This window comes from Antechinus flavipes, chromosome 2, assembly GCF_016432865.1.
Source record: "Antechinus flavipes isolate AdamAnt ecotype Samford, QLD, Australia chromosome 2, AdamAnt_v2, whole genome shotgun sequence".
Lineage (NCBI taxonomy): Eukaryota > Metazoa > Chordata > Mammalia > Dasyuromorphia > Dasyuridae > Antechinus > Antechinus flavipes.
In genome coordinates, this window is record NC_067399.1 from 557,200,553 (window position 1) to 557,213,014 (window position 12,462).

The following is a 12,462-nucleotide window of genomic DNA, read 5'->3' on the forward strand; positions in this document are numbered from 1 at the left end:
TTTGTAGGTATTCTTAGATAGAAGAGAGATGAAACTAGTAATTCTTAAACCCACAGAATAGAAGTATGAGAAATGGGTAGAAGTTTCATTTCACGTTGATTTGCTTCTTGATTGGAAAAATAAGGTCATTTTTAAATTTTTCTTTTTAAGATCAGACTTACTAAATATGAAAAGCATCATTATCATCCATTTGAATATTAGGTGATTATTTTTTCTCCATAATAACATATGAAGTAGATAAAAAGGCAAAATACCTCCTAGTTCTGTCTGGACACATTCTATTTCTTCACTGACAATTGAAGAGTGGTGAAAAATAGATCTCTAAGTGCAAGTACTACATAGTTCTTAGCCTTCAAAAACTCCTAATTTGACAGCTGGAACTCAATTGAGAGTTAAGTCTTGCTGAATGGCAGGACCTCCAATCATCAGAAAGCAGAATTAAGCAAACCTGGATAAAAAAAATTATATTACTAGACATACATAACCAGAGAAAGCTTAGTGGAAAATAACAGATTGACAGTATAAGTGCTACTCTAAAGTGAACAAAATAACAAGGTTTGTGATTTGGGAACACAAGAACTGTCCTCAAAACTTACACAGTCCCTGACAAAGAATAGATGCTAAATAAATGCTCATTGTTTTATTCAAAGAAAAGCCTGCATCTATCAAATCATGTTATCTAGAGTTGGAAGTCATGATAGAGGGCATGTAGTAGAGGAATCTTGTTTTGCAAATGAGGAAATTAAGACCTAGAAAGATTATGAAACATTCTCCCAATGTCACACAAAGGACAGTAGCATATGTGGGATTTGAACTCAGATCTTATAATACTAAAATTCAACCACCTTGTAGATTCAAACTCAAATAAAATCAAAGTCAATAATCTGTACATAAGGATCCCTGTAGATCATGTGTTGACAGTTTAAAAATTCATTAGTTTAGCCAAACTAATATATCTCTCCCTTAAAAAAAAATACATTATATGTAGTTTCCATCAAGATGTTGGCAGATACCTTTTTCAGCACATATTACAATGTCTGGCACTTAATAGCATGTGTATAATAAATGCTTATTGATTGATTGATTCTAATAAATTCGGAGCTTTGGCATTATAATTTCACAGGATTAGTTCCTATTTTATTTTTGTTGTTTTATTATAGTTATTGTATAACTATACTAATACAATAAGTATTACTTTGTATCTCTTCAGTATTTTTCCATGCTTCTCTGTATTCATAAGTCATTATTTTAGACATTAGAATAATATACCATAAATCTGTAAACCACAATTTCTTTAATAATTCTTCAGTAAATAGACATATCTTTGTTTCCACTTTTCTTGCTATAAAAATGCTGTGATAAACATTTTGGTGAATAAAGGAAGTTGAATGTTGACTTCATTGGGGTATACGCCAGAAGTAGAATCTCTGAGTCACTTTCTTCACATGATTTCAAATTGCTTTTTATCATGGTTTGAAGACTTATCCACAGTTCCCAAAACAACAAGGCTTTTGTGTGTTCCTCTTTCTACAACTCCTGCTGGCATGTCAACTTGAGGCTAACCAAGAAGTTCACAAAGGAATTTCATCTTCAAATACAATTATATGGCAAATGTAAATGAGAGCTACCAAGGAGGAAGAATAATTAAAGCCATGTTTTTCTGCTAAAATTCAATCCAAAATGAAATTAAATGCATTCAGGTAAACCTAATGACAGGATAGGGATAAAAATATCAACTAATTCATCAAATATGATCATGAATGTATACAGAAATTCAAAGAAAGTCTCTAGAGTAGTGACCACAGAGAGGGTCTTTTTTTGCCAATGATTTCTAGGATCCATCTACTTTTTCCACCTTTTTTTCCACAATGAGAATAAAAAGGCTAAAATGACATCCATACATCTCTTTTTTTCAGTATATACATTAAATACGATTGTTCTCTTCTCATACGAAGAAATGAAAATGGAAATTAGAGCTTTAATTCTATGTTAGAACTTTAACATTGCTCCTATTCATTCTGAATGAGACACAGATCTTTTAAGCCTATTTTCCTTTCAAACTGATCTCTTAATAGTTTTGATATTTTTCCTATATTCACTAAATTCTTTTTTATTCTGACACTGACATCACAAAGCACATGAAAATAATACTCGACATAATGCCCTCACAACATAATTTTGCAATTATATTGATGTAAGTTTGCAAAGGCTTTATATTATTTAATTCTGGAAATCAACCATTTATATCACTGTTTTATGAAACTAATTGCACCCCCCTCCTATCATTTTACTTACAAGGAAGGATTTGCCTAGACATTATAATCATCTCACTTATAATTTTCAGCTTTTCCATTTTTTTTGCAGTTTCTCCTACATTTTTTATCTTTTTGAGGGAAGTAAAGGATTCATCTCTTCCAACTCTAAGGTTATGCCTTTTTCCATTATCTATCAGTGCCATACTAACCTTCACCTGTTTTGTGAAACAGCAGTTTCCTGGCATTGCCATCAATTCAATAACCCACTCCTATACCACCCAATATTGGAAGAGTTTAATACCAAACACTGTCACTAGGAAACTTGAGGATGTGCTAGGGTTTATGCCAAAGTGAAATTCCATAAATGTCCCAAGGTATTCTTTGGAGCACCTGACTTTAATCCTTAATCAGGGGTAGTGATAATTCCTGGCCAGTAAAGCTAACACATGCTAAAATAGGTCTCCACACAGACACTGGAGTTCTGCCACTCTCTCTTCAATGTTGTAATTACATCTAAATTTAACACGCATTCATTAATGATGGCTCCTATGAGAATTTGATAATATTTCCATTACTTTATTGGATAAGAGCCCTGCCCATGGCACCCTACACTTTTTTTTTTAATACAGCTCTAGATTAGTAAATTGCAGGGTTTTTTTTCTGATCTCAACTAACATGTAAGCTTCAAATTTTCTCTATTCTGAAGTTCACTGAAGTATTTTTCTGCTTTCCTGCAGTTTTTAAGAAGATAATAAGTCCCAAAATTCACCAGCCTTTAGCTGAAAGAAGCTTGTCACGGTGGTTGGTAGCTAATGAAGATCCCTTTAGTTTATCTTCATCAATTGTCAAATATTTGAGTCCGTGAAGTGGTGTGATGAGGTACAAAGACAGATATTTGAAGGGATTTTAACTCATTTGAGCAATTACATGCTTAACTGCCCTGCGATAATCTGTCAGTCTGAGTCTTTTCTACACAGCACAAGTGGGGAGCATTAGAATAGCTGGATTTAGAACATAAAGGCCTACCCTGAATGGAAGAAAGGCACCAGAGAAATTAATTGCCAGTAACAAACAGCAGGACTGCTTGCAAGTTATATATCACATAGTTACCTACCAGCAATGATGGAAGCCAGCTTTAAAATAACACACTGAATTGGGACAAACTCATCACTGCTACAAAACCACTAGGCATCACAAAGGATGGAGAGGGACTTGGCAAATTCTATTTGGAAATTTTTAAAAACCAAAAGCATCTAAAAATAACAGTTTTATCAACAATCATGTAACTATCAAGCCTCTAACACCAAGTTCTCATTAATCACTGTAGTGTACACCCCTCTGGAAAAGGAAAATGCTTAAAATCATTATTAATTAAACTAAAATGAGAGAAATAATTTGTTGAATGTCAGGCTTAGTTGTTTGGATAATTCTAGAAATCAAGTCAATAAGCATTTACTGGGTACTTATTATACCAAAGGTCAGAAACTATTTTAAGTACTAAAGATACAGAGAAAAATAATGTAGAAGATGGGGTTGATTTGCAGTATTTAAGATTAAGTTGGTCTGACATGTCTGAAAACTGTACTTAAACTTTTCTTTTCTTCACATTACCAGTTTGGTTGAAAATTGTTTTTCCCAAAAGAAAAGCATGAAATATGCTACCTTTGATTAAGCAACATCATAGATAATCTATGTTAAGATACAACAATGAATATGAAAAAAGGCTCTCATGATGTCAAATAATTTAGAACCATAAGTTATCGTGAAGATCCTTTAATCCAATCCCATTTTATAGATTTAAAAAACCTGAAAGTCATAGAAGTGAAACCATACAGGTAATAGTAGATGAAAATCCTATCAAATCTGTACATAACCCAAGACTTAGCTAATATGTTGGATGACCAAAACAGCATCAAAAAGTATCCCAGCAGAAAGGAGAAAATGTATAAATATAAATTAAATTTAATGAGAATAAATATAAACTTGTTCACTGATTTCCAACTATAATTATTCATTGTGGAAGCAAACTGAGGATCTTGAAAGCTCTCCTGAGAATAAAAAAATATGAAGTCCTGTGCTTCAGTTATGTTAAGAGCATAGAATCTTGCTGTCTTCCCAGTGCATATATCCAAGATGCTAGGGTGGTTCTACCAAGACTTACAAAATTTGATATTAATAATTTCACATAGGTAAAGATAACTATTAGAAAAATTTAGATAGCATTGCTAAAAATTATGATTTCATTTATAAAAATTGAAGATCCATAAACATTCTTACATATAATTATCCCTAATTTACAAATGAGGAAATTGAAACTGAGAGAAGTTTAAAGATTTGTTCAGTGTCATACAAGTAGTATCTGAGAGACCATTTAGAACTAGCTCTTTATAACTTCAAGTCCAGCACAATCTACCATGCCATTTAGCTAATAAGGAAATATTAAGAAGGAGGGAAAAATATATGAATAGGCATTCTGAATAATGACAGCACTTCAAATTCTACTTATTTAAACCGGCTACAAACAAAAATGGAGAATTGACAAAAGTATATTTACTCTTACTTGTATTACTAGGTGACCAAAGAAAAATTGTCAACATAATGATTAGACAAAAATATTACAGAAACTTCTTCAGCTTCAACCAGTAAAAATTGATTTCTTTAATAAAGAGAGAAGTAAGGAAACCATCATAGTTTAGAGTGCAAACTCATTTTCAAAGCATTACAAAGGAAGAAGATAAAAGATTGTAAATAGTACCATAGCACCAAAAATAGTAATTATTTTTGGCTGAATACTAAATTAAGTCAAATTAACCTTAAAACAAAATGAAAGTGATAAAACAACAAATTAACATAAGTAGAAACATTGGTATTTCCATAGTAATCTATAACTAATACTAGTAGTACTATTAATATCTAAAATGTATACTGAACCTTAAGGTTTGCAAAGTGTTTTATGTGTACTATATTATTTTAATCTAGAAATTTTTCTGTGAAGTAGATTTTCCATGTCTTCATTTCATATAAGAAGAAATTGATGATGAAAAAGACTTATCTAAGGCAAACAACCTAGTAAATGAAATGTCAGGAATGAGATTCAAACTTAGGCCTTTCCCATTCCAAATAGCCAACTATTTGTTATATTTTTAAAAGCATTTGATTTAGTAGAATAAAGTGAAACTTTAAAAAAAGGCTCACTAATTCTCTCCCAAACATATGTTAAAAAGTGCAAATTATGAAAATAACAGGTCTAATTGAAAAAAAAAACATTTTATGCAGTGAGCCATTGAAATATAACATTTTTGACTTGTTAAGTTGTTTTTAGTCATGTCACTATGTGAAGTTTTTTGGCAGATACTGTAGTGGTTTCCCACTTCCTTCTCCAGTTCATTTTATAGATGAGGAAACAGAGACAAACAGGAAAAAGTGACTTGCCCAAGGTCATACAACTGGTAGTGTCTGAGGTCATATTTGAACTCAGGGAGATGAATCCCAATCTTCTCTATTTCCCCACTTAACTTCCCTCATAGAAATATTTAATAAAGCTTAAAATAGTTAGATGTCTGTGTATATAAGATATTTGTTAATATCATAAATGATGGGTATGACTAAAAGAAAGATTCCCTCTTGATAATAACATTTTCCAAATGTTGCCATTCACAATGATCCTCTTAATTTCACCGAGTCACAGAAAAACTACCCAACTTCTTCAATAAAATCCAGTTTTTTAAAACTATATAAAAAATAAGTACCTACTATTTTAAGGGTATAATTAAATTTAATTAATTTAATATTTCTTAGGATAGAAATAAAAAGTACAATCTCTGCCCTCAAGGAGGTTAAAATCTAATGGAGAAAGACAAAAGAAAAATAGAAATAGAAAATCACAATGCCTTTGACTGAGTTAGGAAGGCATGACATGTATACTATATCAGTTGTCTTACCATACTTTTTTGATTTTCAAATAGACAAAACTGTAAGACTGAATGATAAATAATAATAATTAATATAATTAAAAATAACTAAACTCCATATGGTATTTTGGACTTTACAAAGATATATTTACATATATTCTTTTAATTAGAGATAGCAAAGTCTTCAAGAAAAATTTATTTAAAAAGTCATTGACAAACATATGTGGTATAAATACCTTTCCCTGCTACTAGAAAGGATGAAGATGGCGTTTCTCTTGAGTTCAGGTATGTAGAATTGAGATAGGCTAAGAGATTGTTTATCTGATGAACTCCTGGAGTTTAAAAAAAATCATAGGATCATATAAAAAATCAAGAGTGGTCCAGACTATGAAGTATTTTGAACACATAACAGAGTATTTTATATTTGAAGCTGGAGATGATATGGTAGGACTGCAATTTTTATGTAATATTTCTTGATCCTATTCTTAACTGGAATCCTATTTCTTGATCCTATTCTTAACTGGGAAGGGAAGTGTCTGGCATGGTCAGATCTGTGCTTCAAGAAGATTCATTTGCTAGCAGTGTGGATGATAGATTGTAATGGGAAGAAACTTGAGACAAGGAAACCAACCAGCAGGATGTTGCAATAAGCATAAGAGATGAGAACCTGCATGGAGATGATGACAGTCAAAGAAAATAAGGATGCATGTATGAGAAAGGTTATGAAAACAAAATCCACAAGACTTGGCAACAGATTCTATATAAGAAAGAGAGAGAAGGTGAAGATTTGAGAATAGAACCTTTAGGTTGCTACCCTGAATAACTAAAACAATGATAGTGCCCTCATCAATCAGGGACGTTCAGAAGAAAAGGGGTTGGGGGAAAATTAAGTTCAGTTTTTGGACTTGTTAGGATGGACAAATAGATTTGAGGGACAAATCTAGATTGATTTCATGAGTGTTAATGATATTACCAAGGGAATAAATTTTCTTTTCTATAAAATTATTATATTCTATAATATTTTCTATAAAATCTATAACATCTCAGAGAGATTTTTTCAAACATTTGATAATTTTATGAAAATAAAGGAAAACTCAACTATATTTGGTGTGAAGCAACCAGAATCACCCAAAATTAAGACACTCCCTACAATTTAGATGATCTATACACATTGCTGCATTGTACATATTATTTTGCATATCACATTCATACACATATAGAATCATTTGTGTATGGGGAACGTATATGTATAATCTTCCCTAATAGAATGTAAACTGCTTAAGGTCAGGAACAATTTCATTTTTTGTCTTTGTACTTTTAACATTAAGTACAGTACTAGGAGCATCACGAGTATCTAATAAATGCTGATTGATTATCAATTGATTATAATGAACTTTCCTGCATTTGTATCTTATTCCTTCTATTGTTTTCAATTCATTTGTGCATTTTTTCCAAGGACTTAAAAATACTTATTGTTGAATTAACAGTTTCCATCACACCAGAATCATATGGAATTTCCCCCCTTATTTATAAACAGTGGATATAATATCCAATATTTCTTGATCTTATTCTTCATAGAAAAAAAGATATTGGTTTTTACACATCCCAAGTGGTTGAATATAATATGTTAGAACTCAAACCTTGATAAAACCCTCTTAAGTAATAATCGAAAAGAACAATATAGACTAAATTTGACTTTGTCTTTAGAATAGTATACAGCCATGATCTCAGTCTTAAACTTTCCTATACTTCAAAGGTCCTTAAAATCCTTAAAATTAGACAGAGATATGGAGAAGCCAGCTTGCTAAAGGATGTTTAGCAGTATTCTTCCAATTTCAAAGACAGTATACCAAATAATAGATATACTATAATACCAAAACTGAAATATCAGTTGAGATCTGAGACTACTATTTTTTTTACAGGATTAAGCCAAATTATGGCATTGATGAAATCAGCTTTTATCACTGTTCAGCAGCATTTTTAAGAACCCTGCTGTACTTTCTCCACAACCTCGACAGTAAGCACTCAATATCTCCCTGCTTTCCTCTTGTTTGCTAAAAGTGCTCATTGCAAAAGACCTACTGACCCCAGACAGAATCTTACAATCCAAATGTTCTCTCTTCCCTAAAATTTATCATTTAATGCTTCATTCTTTATAGTTTTACTGTTCTCCTATGTGCTTTTGAAAACTATTTTAGAAAGATGATGTGTATAGTGAAAAATGCAATTAGTAAGGCAGGAGATTTTGAAGTAGAGAAGTTGAAATTTTGAGCAATGGGAAGAGGCTCTCATTACATTTCAAATCCCATCCTTTAAGTCACTGACTAGTATTTACTATATTCTCTATGTATATTCCTACAAGTGCAGGGAAAAGAACTGAATAGATTAATTATGAATGCTAATAACCTGATACTTGTAAAATGGAATAAAGGTAATATGATGGTATAAAGATGACATGAATGAATAGGGAAAGTCGAATACAGTAGCAGTGTTACCTTTTCTTCATCTCATGGATGCTGAAGTTGTCACTTCCAAATCTCAAAGTGTAAATGTGCTCTGATATATTTTACTATATTTAAATATTTTCATATTTAAAATATGAATAATAATTCATATTTAAATGAGTAACTTGGGTTCCCAAATTTCTTTATTTACAATATCTCTGAAGTACGTAGTACAAGTATTTTTTTTTCCATTTTACATCTGAGGAACCTGAGGCTTTGAGAAATTAGTGACAACTATGACTACATTTCTAAGTAAGCATCTGAGATAGGATCTAAACCCAATTTTCCTGATTCTAATCCAGTCTTCTCTGCAATATGCCATCTGAAATCTATCTGTACTAATTCCGGAGACCATTCCTTAGAGGCCAGTTTCCTAAATAGCATGCTAATTTAACCCTTTAACAGTGTCTCATGTAAACCAATTATATTAGTGACAAGTGAAATTATTCCGTTTCCGAGGTTGCTATACCACCAAATTTCCATTATTAATTTGAATCAATGGTGCATAATCCAAAGTTGTTATTTCTTATGCCTATGGAAAGACCAATTTCTTTGATTTTCATCCTTGTTTTTTTGTTTTTGTTTTTGTAAAATAAGCCTGTTGTATTAATGGTTATATTCCCCATTATTTCTCTATTCTTCTTTGTATATGATACCAGAGAGAAGAGAAGTAGATTAGACAGTAGTGGCAGTATATCAGGCAGTTGAGGACAATTTTCTCTGTGTATATTCCTACAAGTGCAGGGAAAAGAACTGAATAGATTAATTATGAATGCTAATAACCTGACACTTGTAAAATGGAATAAAGGTAATATGATGGTATAAAGATGACATGAATGAATAGGGAAAGTCGAATACAGTAGCAGTGTTACCTTTTCTTCATCTCATGGATGCTGAAGTTGTCACTTCCAAATCTCAATGTGTAAATGTGCTCTGAATATATAATACTGAATGCAGAAGAACAAGGTCAAGACAAAAGTCTGAACACTTCCTATGCTTGAGTTTCACATCTGACATCTACCTCCCTGAGGACACAACTTTTTAATTATTATTTATAGATCATCTTTCTGCTAACCACCTGAGAAGTGCAATTATCACCCTGAAATGCAGTCTGAAGAATCTTGTTTTTTTCTGAAATGGAAATTTTATATTGAAGAAAAGACCCAGACATACAATTCATGACTATGGGCTTCTTGACAGCCAGGCAGAGAGAGATATATGTGTCCAAAATGCGAAAACTACTTCATAATTAATGATGAAACTCGGGTCATTTTTTTAAGAGGAAAAACAGACCCAAATCTGACATTTTTTCCCTAAGATTACCATTTCCTACTCTCTTTACTACAGTTAATCATATTGTTGGGCTCAATTTTTGCCCTTCTTACATTCTTGGTCCTGATTGTGAGGTGTCAAAATGAGTAATTTTTGTGAAATTTAATGGTGTAAGACACACATTTCTTCTCTATTCCACATTTTATTGGCTTACTATTCCCCACATACTGCCATATTAGATAAATAGACGGCAGGAGTATGAATGGAGGTCTAGCTACTATTCAAAAAAGGCTATAAATTACCACTAAGCACTAAATACCAAATATGAAAGTCTTATTTTTTGTTATAAAATTTGTTAACCAAAATGGCATCAATCTGTACAATTGACCTTTTTTGTGACAAATGCAACATTTTTGGCAAGGGGAGCAAGTAGATACAACTTTAAAATAGTAATGAGAATACTTAGGTCTCATATCCTGTAAAATGAAAGGCAAGTTGCCACACCCATCAGAAGGTTGAAGTAAAAAATCCATGGAAGACAGAATTTAGGGTGGGATGAGAAGGTTAAACATATATATATATATATTCTATGATGTCAGTGAACTACAAAATGTTAAAACAAGGAGTATCTTAGGTATCATCCAACTTATTGCCATGCACATGACTCTCCAAATTCTATAGCTAATCCTAATTTCTCTCCCACACAATAGTTTTGCATTCCCAAATTTCTATTGATGTCACCTGAAAGCCCTATAGATATATCAAATTCAACATGAAATGAAATATATATATATAATGAGTGTATTTGTGTGTTATACATATAATGGATATCATATGTATTATACATATAATTGGACACTATATATATTATATACATATAATGGATATTTATGTATTATAATTAAATAGTATATGTATATGATGTGTATGTAGATATATATAGATATATATATATATATATATATATACACACATAATGGATATATAATATCCATGTTATGGATAATATAATACAGTGAACATATGTATGTATATATGTGTAAGTCAAACACTGTGGTAAATCCCTGGGTCATAAGAAAACTGAGACAGTCCTTCCTCTCAAAGAATTCACATTCTAATAATGGAAGAGGACACATAAAATAAGCTTTAGCTTTACAGCAGATGCAAAGTCCACTTGGGACTTAGAGTCTAGTAGGCAAAGTAGCAGAACATAGAGTAAAGCCCTATTATTTTGGTTGGCAATGTCAGGAAAGATAAAAGCCAATCACTGACTGTTGGGAAAAGTAGTAAGCACAAGAATTCTGGGTTATCTCTGACAAAAATGATAATGGGTAGGATGGAGATGTTGTGAGCACCTGGTAGAAATTGGGGACAAGGAGAGAAGAAGACAAGAAGGCTCCCCAGAAACCTCTTCCCATTGGTTAATATATTGGGTCAGGGAACAAACAATTCCTTGGCTTTCTTTGCCTTTATCAATTGTGTTGATCTATCATGGGACTCACTGAACAAAACTTTTGTTTCATTACCAAAAAAAAAGTATTTCCCTTAAACTTTCCCATTCCTCTTGATGTCACCACTTTCCAGTCATTTAAGTTCTTAACTTTGGAATCATTCTCAACTCTTTATTCAACTTCAATGCCCATCTCTAATTAGTGTCCAAGTCTAATTAATTTTTTCTCTACCCCACACTTCTTGCATCTACCAATTTTTCTCTATTTACATGACTTCTCTCCTAACTCAAGTCTTTGTCATCTTTTGTCAATACCATACTGGTAGTTTCCTCATTTGTCTCCTTGACTCCAATTCAACCTTCACCCAGCTATCCAATTGAGATTTTTAAAACCCAGATCTAGTAATATTCAAAAAATTCAAAGCCTCATAGTTAGAAGCCTCCTCACATTGGCTCCAATTTTATCATCTTGTATTATTCTTTTCAGTACTCTTTCTCTTTCAACGGTGCCTGATAACTACTAACCATACATAATATCTTTCAGCTTTATGCTTTTATCCATGTGGTTCTCCACATCTGTTATGTACTCTTTTCTCAACTTTATACTTAATCTTGTATTCAACCTCAACTTCTTACTCAACATTATAGAATATCTTTGCTTCCTTTAAACAGTAGCTTAGATGGTATCCTTTTAGGAGTCTTTTCTGATCTAGGTATTAGCACTCTTTCCTTGAAGTTACTTTATATGAACAGATATAAATTAAATTAAGCAAAAGCATGAAGACAATATATACAATGAGTAAATTTGGGAAAATTTAGAGCAACAAAACAATAAAAAACAAATGATTTGAAATTGGTACCAAGGAAAGACATGAGAATATAGTTTCCTCTTATTCTTTGTAGAGGTGTGTTACCATGAATGCTGAATGCTCTAAATAATGTCCAACTTTTTCAACATGTTGTTAGATTTGGTAATGTTTTTTCTTCCATGTATATGTGTATTTGTATTGCTTGAGAGGTATATGAAGCAAAATCCTCCCTATTCCATCCCTACTTCAGAGAAGGTGCAT